Below are 15,045 nucleotides of genomic sequence, written 5' to 3' on the forward strand. Positions count from 1 at the left end.
TGGATTTGGGACAGTGCAGGGAATCTGCTGAGCACAGGAACATCTTGGATTGTCCCTCTTCAGTCTGCCCCTTGTCCTCAGGCTTGCTGACGTGGTTGTGCCATGAGGAAATCTGCATCTCCTGCAAAATGGGGGGAAATTTGGGATGGAGAAATTAAACACCATCAACCAGAGGAACTCTGGGAATCTCCATCCTTGGAATATGACATCGACTGGGCAAGACCCTGAGCAACCCCAAGTGACTTTGAAAATGACCCTGCCTTGAGTGAGGGTCAGACCAGGAAGCCTCCAGAGGTCCTTCCCAGAGGAAGGAATTATCCTCTTTTATGGAAAGCACCAAGCAGAATCCAGCCAGGTGTCCTGCTCCAGCAGCAGAGGCAGAAATCTTGCTGCAATTTTCACAGGAATGTCAACCTGCTGGTGTGGAACTGGGGAAAAGGACCCTCAAAAGCACCAGGAAAAGGGAGCAGGCAGCACAGAAGTGCTGCCAGAGCACGAAGGAGCTGATCAAGGCAGCCAGCTTGGAAAATCAGCCCTTCCCTGTTCCCCACAGGGCAGATGAAGCATCCCTGTACTTAACCCTGCACATCCCTCTGAACCTCCGTGCTGCAAGTGCTGCCTCCATCCTCATTTTCCCTTAATTGTTTTAATCCCTGCTAATTGCAGGGACAGCTGCTTCCAGCAGAGGATGAACAGACAGGTTCCAAAGGCAGCCTGCTTGGTGCCAGCAGCAGCTGCTGGACAAACAACAGATCCCAGCTTCATCCCCTGGGTGTTTCCATTGGAGAAATGTCATTCCCTGCTCACCCAGCACTGGAGGCTCTTGCCAAATCAGTTGTTTGATCCTGGGTCAGGCTTAAATATGAACTTCTCCAACAGCTCAAAAAGCCTTTCCCACCTGAATTATGACATCCCTTTCTCCCTTAGAACAGGGGAACTCAGTCAAGGCTTAAGTATCCTGTCCAAATCTATGAACAGAGGCAGGGCCAACTCCCAGATTTTCCTTTCTTCATTATCAGAGACTACTAAAGCAAGAAAAAAAGCTTTTTGTAAAAAAAAAAAAGAAAAAAATCTGAAAACTATTTTTGAGGGAAAACATGCTCCAAATTGTGTATTTTTAAAATAAGTCTCTTTTTATCCCACCTTGCTGTCTCATACCAAAACCAGAATTTTTGCCTACAGAGGCTTTATTTTAAGCAGAAAAGAGGATTTTCCCCCATTTTGTGCAGAACTCGTGGTGAGATTGATGTAGAATTCCAGTGGCAGATGTGATGAGCGCAGCAATGAGCTCTGGTTTGAGCGCTGCAGAATGGAAACAGAGTCAGCATTCCACAGTGCTTGGCTGGAATGTTCTGCTGCACTCATGAGGAAGTGAGAGCAGCTGGATCCACAGCAGCCTGTGCATCCCATGGAATGCTGAGGGTGGAATAACTCTGCTGATTTTGGGGTGCCTCTCCTTAGGGTGTGCACCATGATGAGCTGTGGGTGCTGCTGGGGGTGTCAGGGTGGGTTCAGAGTCCAGCCCTGGGGATTTTGGGCTTCTCCAGGGCAGAACCAGTAGCTGGGAAGTATCAGTAAGAAGATTACCAGTAAAATCAGGTAATTTTTAATAGATGCTTGCAGAAAGCCACCTGAAACTCCAGGGTGTCTGATAAAATGGCTTCAAGTGATGCTCAGACTGCTGCCAGTCTCATTTCAGTCACTTTTACACATCCAGGGATGGGGATTCCAACCCTGCCCTGTGCCAGGGCGTCAGCACCCTCTCCATGCAGAAATGTTCCCAAAATCCACCCTGAGCCTCCCCGGGCCCAGCCTGAGGCCGTTCCCTCTCCTCCTGTCCCTGTTCCCTGGAGCAGAGCCTGACCCCCCCGGCTGTCCCCTCCTGTCAGGAGTTGTGCAGAGCCACAAGGTCCCCCCTGAGCCTCCTTTTCTCCAGGCTGAGCCCCTTTCCAGCTCCCTCAGCCTCTCCTGGGGCTCCAGCCCCTTCCCAGCTCCGTTCCCTTCCCTGGACACGCTCCAGCCCCTCCATGTGGCTCCTGGGGACTTGGGTTAGTGGTGGACCTGGCAGTGCTGGACTGGATGACCTTAAAAGTGTTTCCCAGCCTTAAGGACTCTGTGATTCCCTGATCCAGAGCTCCAGTATTGGCTCTGGACAGGCTGCAGAAGGAGCTGTCACCATGTCACCACACCAATGGTCCCAGGTGGTTACTGGGCCTCAAAAATGACTACAACCTTCAAAATCCCTTTCCATTCCCCTTGAGCATCCTGATTTTCCTGGGTTTCCTTGTCTGAACCATCCCCCCTGCTATGGTTGGGGGTCTCTGCTCTGGATGGGGGGCTGTAGAAGGAGCTCTGTCCTGTATTTCCTGAGGATTTGGCTAAAATTGGCACCCCCCAGTTGTGTTTGGGATGATGGGATCACATCCTGTGGATGTGCAGCTGGAAATGCCCTCCTGCTGCTCTCTGGAACGCTTCACACAGCCAGGACTGGGGGTTGGCAGCCTTCCTGCTCCTGCCTGCTCTGGGATTGCTGCTGAGTCTCCCTCTTACCTGGGAAATGAGGGACAGATCAAAGACCCCTGAAAATAACAAAACCTTGGCATTGAAATGTGGCTTCTCTTGCAGTTGTGCTATTTGGAACCACTTTTCCTTAATTTTGTGGCCTTTTTAAAGGTGGGGAGGAGAAAGAGGAGGAGGAGGAAGGGGCTGAGCATTATTAGAAAGCTTTTTAATCCACAGCCACAACTGGTACCAGTCCTAGGCCCTGATGAGACAGTTCTGGCTAGTTCCTCAGGGCCTTTGACCAGCTCTGCACCTTGTCACACCCAAATCACACATTTTTACTGTTAAATGTGAAGACTTCTGGCCATATCTCCAGCAATTCTCTTGAATATTGCTTAAAACCCTGCCCTAACCTAAAAAACCCAATCCAAACTAAAAAAAAAAACAAAAAAAAAACCCAAAAAAAAACCAAAAAAACCCAAAAAAACCCCAAACAAACAAAAAAAAACCAAAAAAAACCCCAAAAAAAACCCAAAAAAACCAAACAAACCCGAACAAACCCAATTAAAATGAAAGGGTTTATTAACTCCCCTTCCTAAACAACAGGGGAGATCCATTGGGATGGTCTCAGTCTGGTTATGGTGCCTCATTTCCTTAAACCAGGTTTAAGGTAGAGCAACTGTCTTCATTCACTTAAACCTGGCCTAAGACAGAACTTTGCAAACCCTTAAGATATAAAGAACTGCTGGCTCTGCACAGGTCACAGATTATCAGGCTGATTTTAATTTAAAAATCAAAATATTCCAGCCCGTAAAAAGGAAAGCCCCCACTCCTCTCCTGGAGCTCCTCCCAGTCCTGAGTATCCAGAAATAAACCACACCCAGCAGGGATTATAATTAGAAAGGAGCTTTACAAGAAAAAGAGGGAAAATTGCTCTGTCAGCCTCAGGTCTGTTTTGGCCGAGTCTGTTTCCTCCAGAATGTGCTTTGTCAGGAATGCTGCACTGGGATGCTGATGGCTGTGGAGACTAATTCTGGGGTGCTTCCCCAGGATCCTGCTGAAATGGGGTGTTTCAGTGTTATCTGTAAGAGGAAAAAGAGCTTCCATTGCCTGGGAATTGTCCTGCAGTGGGGAAACCTGGAGACCCTCGACTGGATTTTCTGGATGAGGCAGGAACGTTCCTCCTCTGGGGGCTCATCCAACAGGAACTTTCCCAAAGGTCGAGCTGCAGCCAGGAAAATCTCCACTCCCCATCTCCTCCTCTGCCAGGAGAATGAAAAACTTTCCTTGTTTTCTGCCTGGCTGGAGCATTTCCCGAGGAAGCTCTTGATGCCTGAGCCACCAGACGTGTTCCAAAGAGGCATCAGGTGGGGCAGAGATGCATATTCCACGCTGCAAGAGGCATTCCCATGGATGTTATTCCAGCACGGGCTCCAGAATCCCTGATGGACACCAGGCACTACAGACATTCTCTGGCCAGAATTTTTTCCCACTTTGCAGATGTTTTGCGGCTGGAAATTTCCTTTCCAATGTCTCAGATATCTGGGGAAATTCCCTGCAGATGCTGCAGTGGCCACTGAACCCTGGCAGCAATGCTTTGAGCACTTGTCTGGACACTTCACTGGATTTTTTAATCCAAAATCCCTGGATTTTTTATCCAAAATATCCCTCTCTGCTGCTGCTGCTGCCATGGCTCTCTGTGTTTACAATGTTTTGTTCCCTCTGGTCATTAATATTTCACTTAATGAAGACAATCCCTGTCTTTACACCTAGTTGTAACTCCAGGGTTGTGTTGGGAGGCTGTGATTGCTTTTCCAACCCGCCGGGAGTGTCTGTGTTGGTTTATGGATTAAATATCTGGGTGTATTTCTCCATATTTTCATTCCTGTGCCTATTCCATTCTTGGAGCTCGGCTCCTTCCTCCAGCTCTCCAAGAACATCTTTAATTCCCGAGGGTGGTGCTTAATGAAAGACTTTGCAGCTTAATTTAGTGACAACAGTATTTGTCTTAAGGTTTGGGAGGGAGTGAGATCAAATCCAGGAGGAGTTCCCCTTTTATTAAAAAATAACTCTGGGTTCTTATTCTCTGCATGTCAAAGGGATCCCAACAGGAGCACTTCATTATCTTTATCTACTCTTCCACTATTCTTAGCATTATTTAAGCAGCTCCTGTTTGAGAGGCAAAACTTCAACTGCAGCAGGTTGCTTGAGCTCCCAGCTCTGATTTTCAGATGTTGAAAGCTGCATCCTGGAATGAGCAGCCCTAGAATTTTTCTGCCAGTGGGTTTCACTTTCTCTGTGTGAATCAGCTCCCCGTAGGTGCAGTGGGAGCTGTGGGGTTTTTCACCCCCTGCTCTTCACTGAGAAGACACAGAGGAGTATCCCAGAAGGAAAACATTCAGCTACCAAAAGCTTTGGGTTTCTCTGGAAGGGAATACAGGAGTGTTGGGGGAGGATCCTTTCTGTCCAGCCAGTCCTGGATTGGACATCCCCAAGTCCAAGCAGGGAAGTTTTCACCTGGTGCCACTGCGGGAGAGGGATTTTCCAGCCAATCCTATGTTTTGCCTCCTTCCCAGGTTTTCCTTGTGCAATTCCAGGCTTGTAAACCCTCCAAAGGAGGACAACACAACCCACAGGGGCTCACTGATGGGGCATTATTGAGTTACAAACACATTTGGCTGGGCTGGGAATGGATTATGGATGAGGAATGTGGCGTCATTGTCACCGAAACATGGAAAACCAGAAATTCTCCAACAAAATCTTCTGAAGTGTTCAGAGAATCAGGCATGACTTTATTCTAGCTGGGATGTGCAATAGAAATTATTCCATCCACATGTGCCTGAGTTTTGCAGTGAAAATCATCCCGTCCCACCTGGTACCTTACCAGATTTTTCATGGATTTACACAGACAAAACCCAAAGAAATTGTTGTTCATTGGTCCAAAATTGCACAATTTTTAATATTTGATCTCCTATTGGTTATGATCCCTCTTGATTATTGATCCCTCTTCCTTTGGTGCTAATTTGGTCCTCATTCTGTGGGTCTCCTATTGATCTTTTCCCAGTCCAGGTGTCCCTGACCGCCCCAGGAGTGATGCTTGTTAAGGTTTTTTTACCTCCTCTGCATCTTCTGGCTCTGGGAATTTTCTTTTTGTCAATTGAAGCCCATCAGGCCTCACCCAGCAAAACTCAACCCTTGATAAATGTCTTCTAAAGAGAAAATTTCAATTCCCTTTCCCCTGGGCAGAGGCAAACAAAGCCCTGACTAAAGTTAGTTAAAAAGGTTTTAAAAGTTGCATCATTTCCAACTTGATGAGAGAGAGGGGAGATGTCCTTGTGGCTCCCACACCAGCATTCCCACATTCCTGCCGTGGCCCCAGCACATCCAAGGGCTGCTCCAGGAGCTGCTCCCACCCCCCAGTGCCATTGGTGGTGACACACTTGCAGAGCAAGAATGGGAATTAATCCCCGGGTCAGCCAAGGGGGATGAGTTCAACCTCTGGAGTGCTCAGAGCTGAAGCTCTCAGGGTCTACCACCAATCTGTAGCAGAATTTCTGAGAGAAAGAGGGCATGATTTATATTTAGAAGGTTGAGCTACCCCAGCCTAGGCCTCAGCTACAGGCCTTGGTGAGGCCTTGAAGCCTCTGACGCAGCTGGAAATTGAGTCATAGATATTATATTAAGGTAACCACAGTGTAATTGAGCTTTCTGGGTGTGAATTAGTATAGGTCTGCAGTGTGAAACTTTAACCACCTTAAGACAAAGACAAACAATGTTTGCTTGCCAATGAGAGTGTACTCACAAATTGTAAACTATATTGAAGTGTATATAAACTGCCATCTTACAAACAATAAATGGAGAATGTACGTTTCACCACATTGGTGCGGATCTGCGTTTGTCCTGTCCAGCCTCCCGGAATTTATGAGTCCCTGATTCACAAATCCCTGCATTTTTTCCAGTGAAAGCAGGAATTTTTGTGAAATTTCCATCACCAGCTGTGGGAAATTCAGGATTCTTGGACAACTAACTAATATGATTAGGTAGAAGCTGTTTATTGTTTACATTATGTACTTAGTTGTTTTAACTTTACTGCACATGCTGATCACACATTTCTTATTGGTGTTTTTGTTTTGTTTACATGTTTTGCATGCACTTCTCAGAATATGTGATTGGTTACAGTTCAGGTGGTTCACAGCTCTGCTATCTCCTTCTTGCGGTCTTGGAATTTGGTTTCTCAACTTCTTCTTTCTTATTTTAGCACAGCTTACGTCTTAGTAACCTTGATGAATTCTAGAAAATTCTGACGAGAACAGAACAGCCCTGAGAAAATTCTGGTAAGAACAGTTATGAGTGGAATGGCTGGTGCACGCTGCAGTTTGAGTTGTTCAGACACATTGCTACAATCAGCGCCGGCAGTGCGAAAGGAGCTTTGCCTCCCCACACCGCAAGGAAGGTTTGAAGGGATTATTGAGCTCCAGGAAGGAGGGGTGGGTTGGGAGGGACCAGGGAAATCAATGAGTCACAAGGGATTTCAGAGCCAGCAGATGAATCTGGGCTGGCTCCAGCGCCCCAGAGTGAGGAGAATTCCTCTTCTGAATGTGTTCCTGGAGATTTCCAGATCAAACCTGGACTGAAACACAGTGGGGAGAGGGGTGAACTCATTGATTTATTGGAATTACTTATCCAAGCCCATGAGACTGGGACGGAGCGAGGGTTGAAGAATTATTTCTTGATAAAATAATTCTTGTTTTGCAAGGTGTTGGTCATGATTTTCAGCCCCAACTCAGCTTTTTCTCCTGTCCTGACTTTAAGGTGCGTAAATTCCCTAGTTGTTTCTGGGGGTTCAGACTTTATGTGGCTTTGCAGGAATATTTGTGATCAACCCCTCCTCAGTCCCTTCCCAGCAGAGTTCCTGTAGCCCTTTGCAAGGTAGGGCAAAACCAACTGTTTTGCACCAACTGTTTCCAGCTCGTGGCTCTGTCCAAATGTCAAGAAACAGAAAGATTCTTCTCCTGACACCTACAGAAAGACTTAAAATTTGAAGTGTTCTCATGCAGCAAGAAGCAGCTTTTGGATCCCTGAAATGCTGTCACTTCATCTTCCCAAACCCAAGAAAGAACAGGAAAAAATTTGCCTCCTAATTAAAATCCAGTCACAATTTTTGTAGTTTCTTTCTATAAGAAAGATCCAGTTAAAATTGTGCCCTTCAGTTATTTTTTCCTGTCGCCTCCCTTCCACTGATGACAACTTCCTTTGCTGAAATAGCCTTGATGCCTTGGGAAGCTTTTGCAGTGGAGCTGGAGGGTTAATTCCCCCTAAATTTAAATCTGTTCTGATATAAAATGTAATCTCCTGCCATCAGCAGCTCCCAGAAATGCTGCTTTGCTAAACTGCCCCGTTTCCAAGCTGTGCTTTGATTTACAGTTTATCCATTCACTGCTCCTTTCGCATTGCTAGTAAAGGCTTTTATTAAGGATGACAGGAATGTTTTATCCACCATCATAAACAGGGTTTTATTAAAAAGAAAAAAAAAAAAACAGAAAGAGTTGGAATGATAAAAATGCAGGTTCCCAGTCCTCTTTTCATAACTTATTTGAGGGAGACTTTCCAGCTGAATCAGCTGCTGAGTTGTCGTGTTTTTCTCTGGAAGGATGCAAATTTAAGGGATTCGGGGTTGTAACTGTGATACCTTCAGGCTCTGGGGTACCCACAATTACTGCCTGAGGGCTCAGGATTTCGGGATAGAAATAAGGACTTTATGGCATTCATCCTGCTGGGAATGCAGGAGTCCTGCCTGGCACCCCAGCCTTCGTTGGGATGCACCACCTTTATCCCTTCCAGTTGCTCTCTCTCAAAAAACAAAACAAAACGATATTTCATATTTTTAATCTCTCCCGTGAATTTGCTCTATCAAGATTGACATTAATTAAGTGAGGTCTTGCAGCAAAGAGGTCCTGGGATTTTCCAGAAGCCCTTCAAGAAGCCAAAGGACAGAGAATTATGGCACATTCCAGGACCAATCCCTACCAGGGACACTCCCACATCCTGCTGAGCTTTTTCCAGTATTCCCTGCATCAATCAGAGAATTCCAGGATGGTTTAAGTGGGAAGGGACCTTAAAACTCATCCAGTCCCACCCCTGCCATGGACAGGGACACCTTCCACTATCCCAGGGTGCTCCAAGTCCCATCCAACCTGGCCTTGGACACTGCCAAGGATGGAGTCTCCACGTTCCTCTGCTCCACCACCTTCATAGCAAAGAATTTCTTCCTAAAATCTAAATCTGCCTTCCTTCAGTTTAAGGCCATGGAGTTCTAGTGCAGACATTTTCCAGGACTCTTTCGGATGTGCCACAGGGAATATTTGGATGTGCCTCCAAAGGACTGTGCTCAGACTGGCTCTTCACTGGATGAGATTGCTACTGTTCTTTAAACTTTACATTTTAATGCTTTTAAATGTAATGCTTTTAAAATTCCCTGCTGCCCCTCAGTGTCCTTGGCTGGCTCATTGAAATCTGCTGCAAATCCAAAAAATGCTCAGGAGACTGAAGAATCCGAGGGAGCTGCTCACCATGGAGACTTGGAATCAGCAAGGTGGAGAAAGACCTTGAAGATCAGGGAGCCCAACTCTCCCAATATTCACCACTGGCCCCTGTCCCCAGGTGCCATATCCACAGGTTTCTGGGACACTTCCAGGGATGTGGATTCCAGCACTGCCCTGGGCAGCTGTGCCAGTGCCTGACCACCCTTTCCATGCAGAAATGTTCCCAAAATCCACCCTGAGCCTCCCCTGGCCCAGCCTGAGGCCGTTCCCTCTCCTCCTGTCCCTGTTCCCTGGGAGCAGAGCCCGACCCCCCTGGCTGTCCCCTCCTGTCAGGAGCTGTGCAGAGCCACAAGGTCCCCCCTGAGCCTCCTTTTCTCCAGGCTGAGCCCCTTTCCAGCTGCCTCAGCCTCTCCTGGGGCTCCAGCCCCTTCCCAGCTCCGTTCCCTTCCCTGGACACGCTCCAGCCCCTCCAGGTCTCTCTGTCAGGAGGGTGCCAGAGCTGCCCCAGCACTGGAGGTGCCCCAGCAGTGCCAGCTCAGGGGTTGCTCACTCCTGGTGGCATTCACCCAACATCTCAACACCCCATGAGCCTCCCCAAATCCATCCTCTGCAATGCCAGCACCAACCCACACTCAGGAGAGAGCAATTCCCAAAATAACCCTTCCCATTGGAAGGGAGGGATCAAGGAGGAGTTTGTGACTGCAGATGCTTGGACTGGATCCCAGCAGAGGCTTCAGCACATCACTTTGGGAATCTTCCCATTGTGCTGTCCTTTGCACATGGATCCAGCCCAGAAAAGCCCTGGATCCACCGAGGACATCAATGTGTGGTGGCTCCTCTCCTCCCCAGGCCCTTCCCAGGCTCCTGCAGACCCTGCAGGCCTCCAGGGAAGAGAAACAAAACAATGTTTGGGAGATGAATTCGTCAGCATGAGAGGACGGTGATGTTTATTGACATCAATGGAATAAATAAACAAGACAATAAATTTGGAATTGCTGCTGGAATTACTCGCTAGTGCTGGATATTGAATTTTACCTGTTTTTATTGTTTGTGGAATGGGCTGCTGGTTTATGCACCATCATCTTTTTGATATACTGATTCTGGATGATTTGATTGTATATCCTGGGAAAGAAAGAGGGGGGAAAAATATCCCTGCCAAGCCTGAAATGTGCAGATGAACCAAACCAAGGTCCCAGAGATAAAAATGGAATTATTCCATCCCCGTGTACGAAGTGACCTGGCTCATCCTGGGTAACGATGTAAGAGGAAATGTTCCAGGAGCTTCCAAGGCACAACTTTCCTCCCAAATTTCTGAGCACACGAAGTTAGGAACTGGGAAATAAAATTGTTCTAAATCCTGTGGGCTTTTGCTCTCTGACAGGCCCCTCGTGTGATGGGAGGAGTGGTCCAGGATGGTCCAGTCTGGAGATTCCTCCCAATAGATTTGATTTTGCAGAACTAAGACTTGCTCAATTCCTGCCCAGAGATCTTGGTTTTTCCTGGGAATTTTGAAAGATTCTTTAGTTTTACCCCATTTTGATTTTTCCCTGCCTTAAAATCTCTGGGATTTTGCAGCTGTTTTGCCTGAGCTCTTAGGGAATTAACTTGCTTTGGCTTAGTGTCCCTATTCCTTTGTATCCAAGGAGTTTATGGGAAGAATTGTGAGTGTTTGGTCCTGGGTACCTTTTATTCTTCCTAAATTTTTGACTGAAAGTACCAACCAGAGGCACAGGTCCCTGTGGGACCCAGGCAGCCAAACCTGATTCCCTTAAAATCCATATAAAAGGGCTTAAAACCATTGTGAAAGGGCTTAAAAATCATGTTAAAGCAGCATGGGAAGGCTTTCCCTTTTCCTCAGGAACACCCTCTGCTCCATGGCTGGGACTGGCACTGACTTCCTTGGGCCTCCCACCAAAGCTGACCCTGCCAAGGGACCTCCCAGGATTCAACCCCCAGGACATGGCAGGGAGGGACAGCAGGCCCTGGAGTCCAGGAATGGGGAATTTTGAGATGGGCACTGCTGATCTGCCCCAAACCTCCAATATTCTCATCTAAAAGGAGGACAAGGAGACATTTGGTCCCAAATCAATCCGTGCCAGGGAGGCTGTGACCCCTAGATGGGCTTCTTGTCCCAAGATGAAGAAATTAACTCTGGGATTGTCCTTTCCCAGCAAGAACAGGACACTCCCCTGCTTTCAGTGAGGCCCCAAAAGAATTTTAAAAAGTCTGGTGTTCAATGGTCAGCCACCAACTGGACCCTGAGGTTTGCCTTAAATCATCTCCTGGTTCTTCCTGCTTTTCCTAAATACAGTTTTTCCCTCAAATCAGCTTCTGCTTTTTCCTGATTTTCCCAAATGCAGGATTCCCAGCACAAGAGCTGATCCCACAAGGCTGTGATAGCCCTGGATTCTCCTTGGAGAGCTCCATGGCTCCTGTGCCTCTGTTCCACCCCATGTGGGGAAATGTATCCAGGAATTTAATATTATTTGGAAAGCTGATCCCCAGAATGTATTTCTTACCCACCTCTGCAGTGACATTGGCATTCCTGAGCACAGGAATTCCCTGCCAAGTGCTGTCCCACTGCTCCAGCAGACTTGAAACTCTTCAGATTTATGGTTTCCTTTTTACTTCTTTCTCCCTGAATCTCCCCTCCATCTTCCCTGGCATCTGCAAAGAAGCTGGAGAGCTCCAGATCCCAGAGGAGCCTCCAGAGCTGGAGCAGCTTCTCCCCTGTCACAAGTGTCAGTCAGGAGCTGGATGGGAGCTGGATCCCCCAGCCAGGGGTGGGATCTGATTTCCCAAGTTTTCATCGTGGTTTGTGTTCAAGCCCCTCAATTAAAATCCTGCCTCACCCAGTGGATCTGAGCGTTCTCTATCTCCAAAGTGACCTCAGTTTGTGTTTGAATCAAAGCAGCATTAAAAGGAGCCTTTTTGGTGTTTTTGGTCTTCTGGCTTGAAGGAGAATTTAGGGAGTCTCCATTTCAAGGCTTTGGAAGAGTGAAAGTCCCAGCAAGCCTGGATATTATTGACAAAAGCTGAGAAATAACATCCTCCAAAGGCCACAAATCTCCCTGTGAGGAGAGAGAATGATCACAACTGTTAATCCTACCTGGGTATGGCTATGCTGATCATGGCTATAAGAACTCGTTTAGAAGAGAAATTAATTAATGAAGAGAAATTAATTAACTCAGGTGTCCAGGACTATTTAGCAGCGAGTATTTCTGGTGGCCAGGTGAGTGTCCCTGCACACTTTGGGGTTATTAACCCTCTTTGGGTAATTGGCTGCTGCTGTGTGGTTGAATCCAAGCAGCTGGCACTTCATCTTTTTAAGAAAGGAGATGTTAATGAGCTTAATTGTCTCCCTGCACCCACAGAGTGATTATTCTGCTCTGAGATAAGGGAGGGGAGGACTCAGCACTTCTGAGAGTTCCCCAACCTCATCAAAAGCCTGAGCTGAGTTTTTTAATGAGCTTCTGAGGTTTGCACTGATTCCCTCCCGTGCGGGGTTTGCAGGGGCTGACAGCAGGACAGCCAGACATTCTCTGTGTGTCAGGTTGTTCAATAATAATCACAGTGCTCACCCACTTAAAACCAAATCCCTCCAAATGAAAATGTCCTGCCTGACATGCTGGATACAGCCCCATGTGCACGGAAAGAAAACACATTCCCAGTCTGAAAAATCTGCTTTGTATTAGCCTGATGTTTAAGTCATTTGTCTTAGGCTGTAAAAAGACACAGTTGGAAGAAGCATAATGTGATGGGGGAAATATTGAAGCCTGTAAAGATCAATTTTAGGAGCAATTATTCTCTTTTCAACATCAAAATTCAGTGCCGCTGGTCTTTGTACAGAGCCAACAAGAAAGCTCCTCGTCCCCCCTGCAGTAAAACTCCAAATGCTGTTTCCTCCAGCTGCTCTCCCACACCCTGGTGCTGATCCAGCAGATGTTTGGGCAGGAAAAGGTGGTAATGAACAGGAATCGGTGCTAATATTAAAATTAGCTGTTTTCAGTTCAGCCTCCTACAAGCCCCAGGAACAAAATCAATCTCTGTTTGCCAGCTGAAGGGCAAATTTCCAAAGAGAAAGAAGTGCTCATTTTCAGGTCCTGACAATTTTCTGGGAAAGCAGAGAAGGAAAGAGAGGTGATCCCAGTGCTTGTTACAGATTGCTTAAGACAGTACCTGTTGGGATGGCTCTGGAATGGTTTTCCATGATGGATGTAAAGGACGTGGCTTTGCAAAAGGTTGGGCTCAGACACGACGATTTTATGGTCTCATATTTGCCATACAAAGATGGAGAAGGGTCTGGAGGGTCCACAGGAGGAGCAGCTGAGGGCACTGGGATTGTTCAGCTGGAGCAGAGGACACTGAGGGCAGAGCTCCCCAGGGGCTGCAGCTCCTCCCGAGGGGCAGCTCCCATCTCTGCTCTGGGACAGGGACAGCACCCAGGGAATGGCTGGAGCTGGGCCAGGGCAGGCTCAGGCTGGAGATCAGGAAAGATTCTTCCCCCAGAGGGTGCTGGCACTGCCCAGGCTCCCCAGGGAATGGGCACGGCCCCAAGGCTGCCAGAGCTCCAGGAGCCTTTGGACAGCGCTGCCAGGGATGCCCAGGGTGGGATTGTTGGGGGTCTGGGCAGGGCTGGGGGACTCCATGATCCTGTGGGTGCCTTCCAGCCCAGGACATTCCATGATTCTATGATTTATTTAAATTCTTTCCCACTGCAGTTCCCAATAGGAAATGACTCCTGGATGAGTTCTGATGAGCAGCCTGCTCTGGGGAACAGTGGAGATCTCTTCCTCATAGAGCTGGGATCCTGCCCAGGGACCATCCCTGAGGGCTCCAAAGGGCAAAGTTCAGTGTTGGGAATGCAGATGGTGCCAGCCTGGAAAACCACCCTGATGGGGGGGGCAGGGACATGACCCACTCTGGGTCCCCCTCTGCAGTCCCCTCCCTGCTCAGAGACTGTAAAGCACAGCAAGGAGTCCCCAGGGAGAAAGGGAGATCAGTGGGATCCAGGAGACAGAAATGTATTGACTCCTGGACTGGGGCTGTTATTCTGTAGATGTGGGGATAAAATAGTGCTGGGCCCAGCGTCCCCTTTGATACCTCTGGGGAGATCTAGGCTTAGACTTTGTCAATGCACTGTCACTGCTCTGTGTCACTGCCCTGTGTCACTGCTATAGCACTGCTCTGTCACTGCCCTGTGTCGCTGCCCTGTATCACTCCCTTTGTCGCTGCACTGTCACTGCCCTGTGTCACTGCTCTGTCACTGCCCTGTGTCACTGCCCTGTGTCACTGCTCTGTCACTGCCCTGTGTCACTGCCCTGTGTCACTGCTCTGTGTCACTGCTCTGTCACTGCCCTGTGTCACTGCCCTGTGTCACTGCTCTGTGTCACTGCTCTGTCACTGCTCTGTGTCACTGCCCTGTGTCACTGCCCTGTGTCACTGCTCTGTCACTGCCCTGTGTCGCTACCCTGTGTCACTCCCTTTGTCGCTGCACTGTCACTGCCCTGTGTCACTGCCCTGTGTCACTGCTCGGTCACGGCTCTGTCACTGCCCTGTGTCACTGCACTGTCACTGCCCTGTGTCACTGCCCTGTGTCACTGCTATATCACTGCTCTGTCACTGCCCTGTGTCGCTGCACTGTCACTGCTCTATCACTGCTCTGTGTCACTGCCCTGTGTCACTGCTCTATCACGGCTCTGTCACTGCCCTGTGTCACTGCCCAGTGTCACTGCTCTGTCACTGCTCTGTGTCACTGCTCTGTGTCACTGCCCTGTGTCACTGCTCTGTGTCACTGCTCTATCCCTGCTCTGTGTCACTGCTCTATCACTGCTCTATCACTGCTCTGTCACTGCCCTGTGTCACTGCTCTGTGTCACTGCTCTGTCACTGCTCTGTTTCACTGCTCTGTCACTGCCCTGTGTCACTGCCCTGTGTCACTGCTCTGTCACTGCTCTGTGTCACTGCTCTGTCACTGCCCTGTGTCACTGCCCTGTGTCACT

The sequence above is a fragment of the Vidua macroura genome, chromosome 18 (genome assembly GCF_024509145.1).
Source record: "Vidua macroura isolate BioBank_ID:100142 chromosome 18, ASM2450914v1, whole genome shotgun sequence".
Classification (NCBI taxonomy): Eukaryota; Metazoa; Chordata; class Aves; order Passeriformes; family Viduidae; genus Vidua; species Vidua macroura.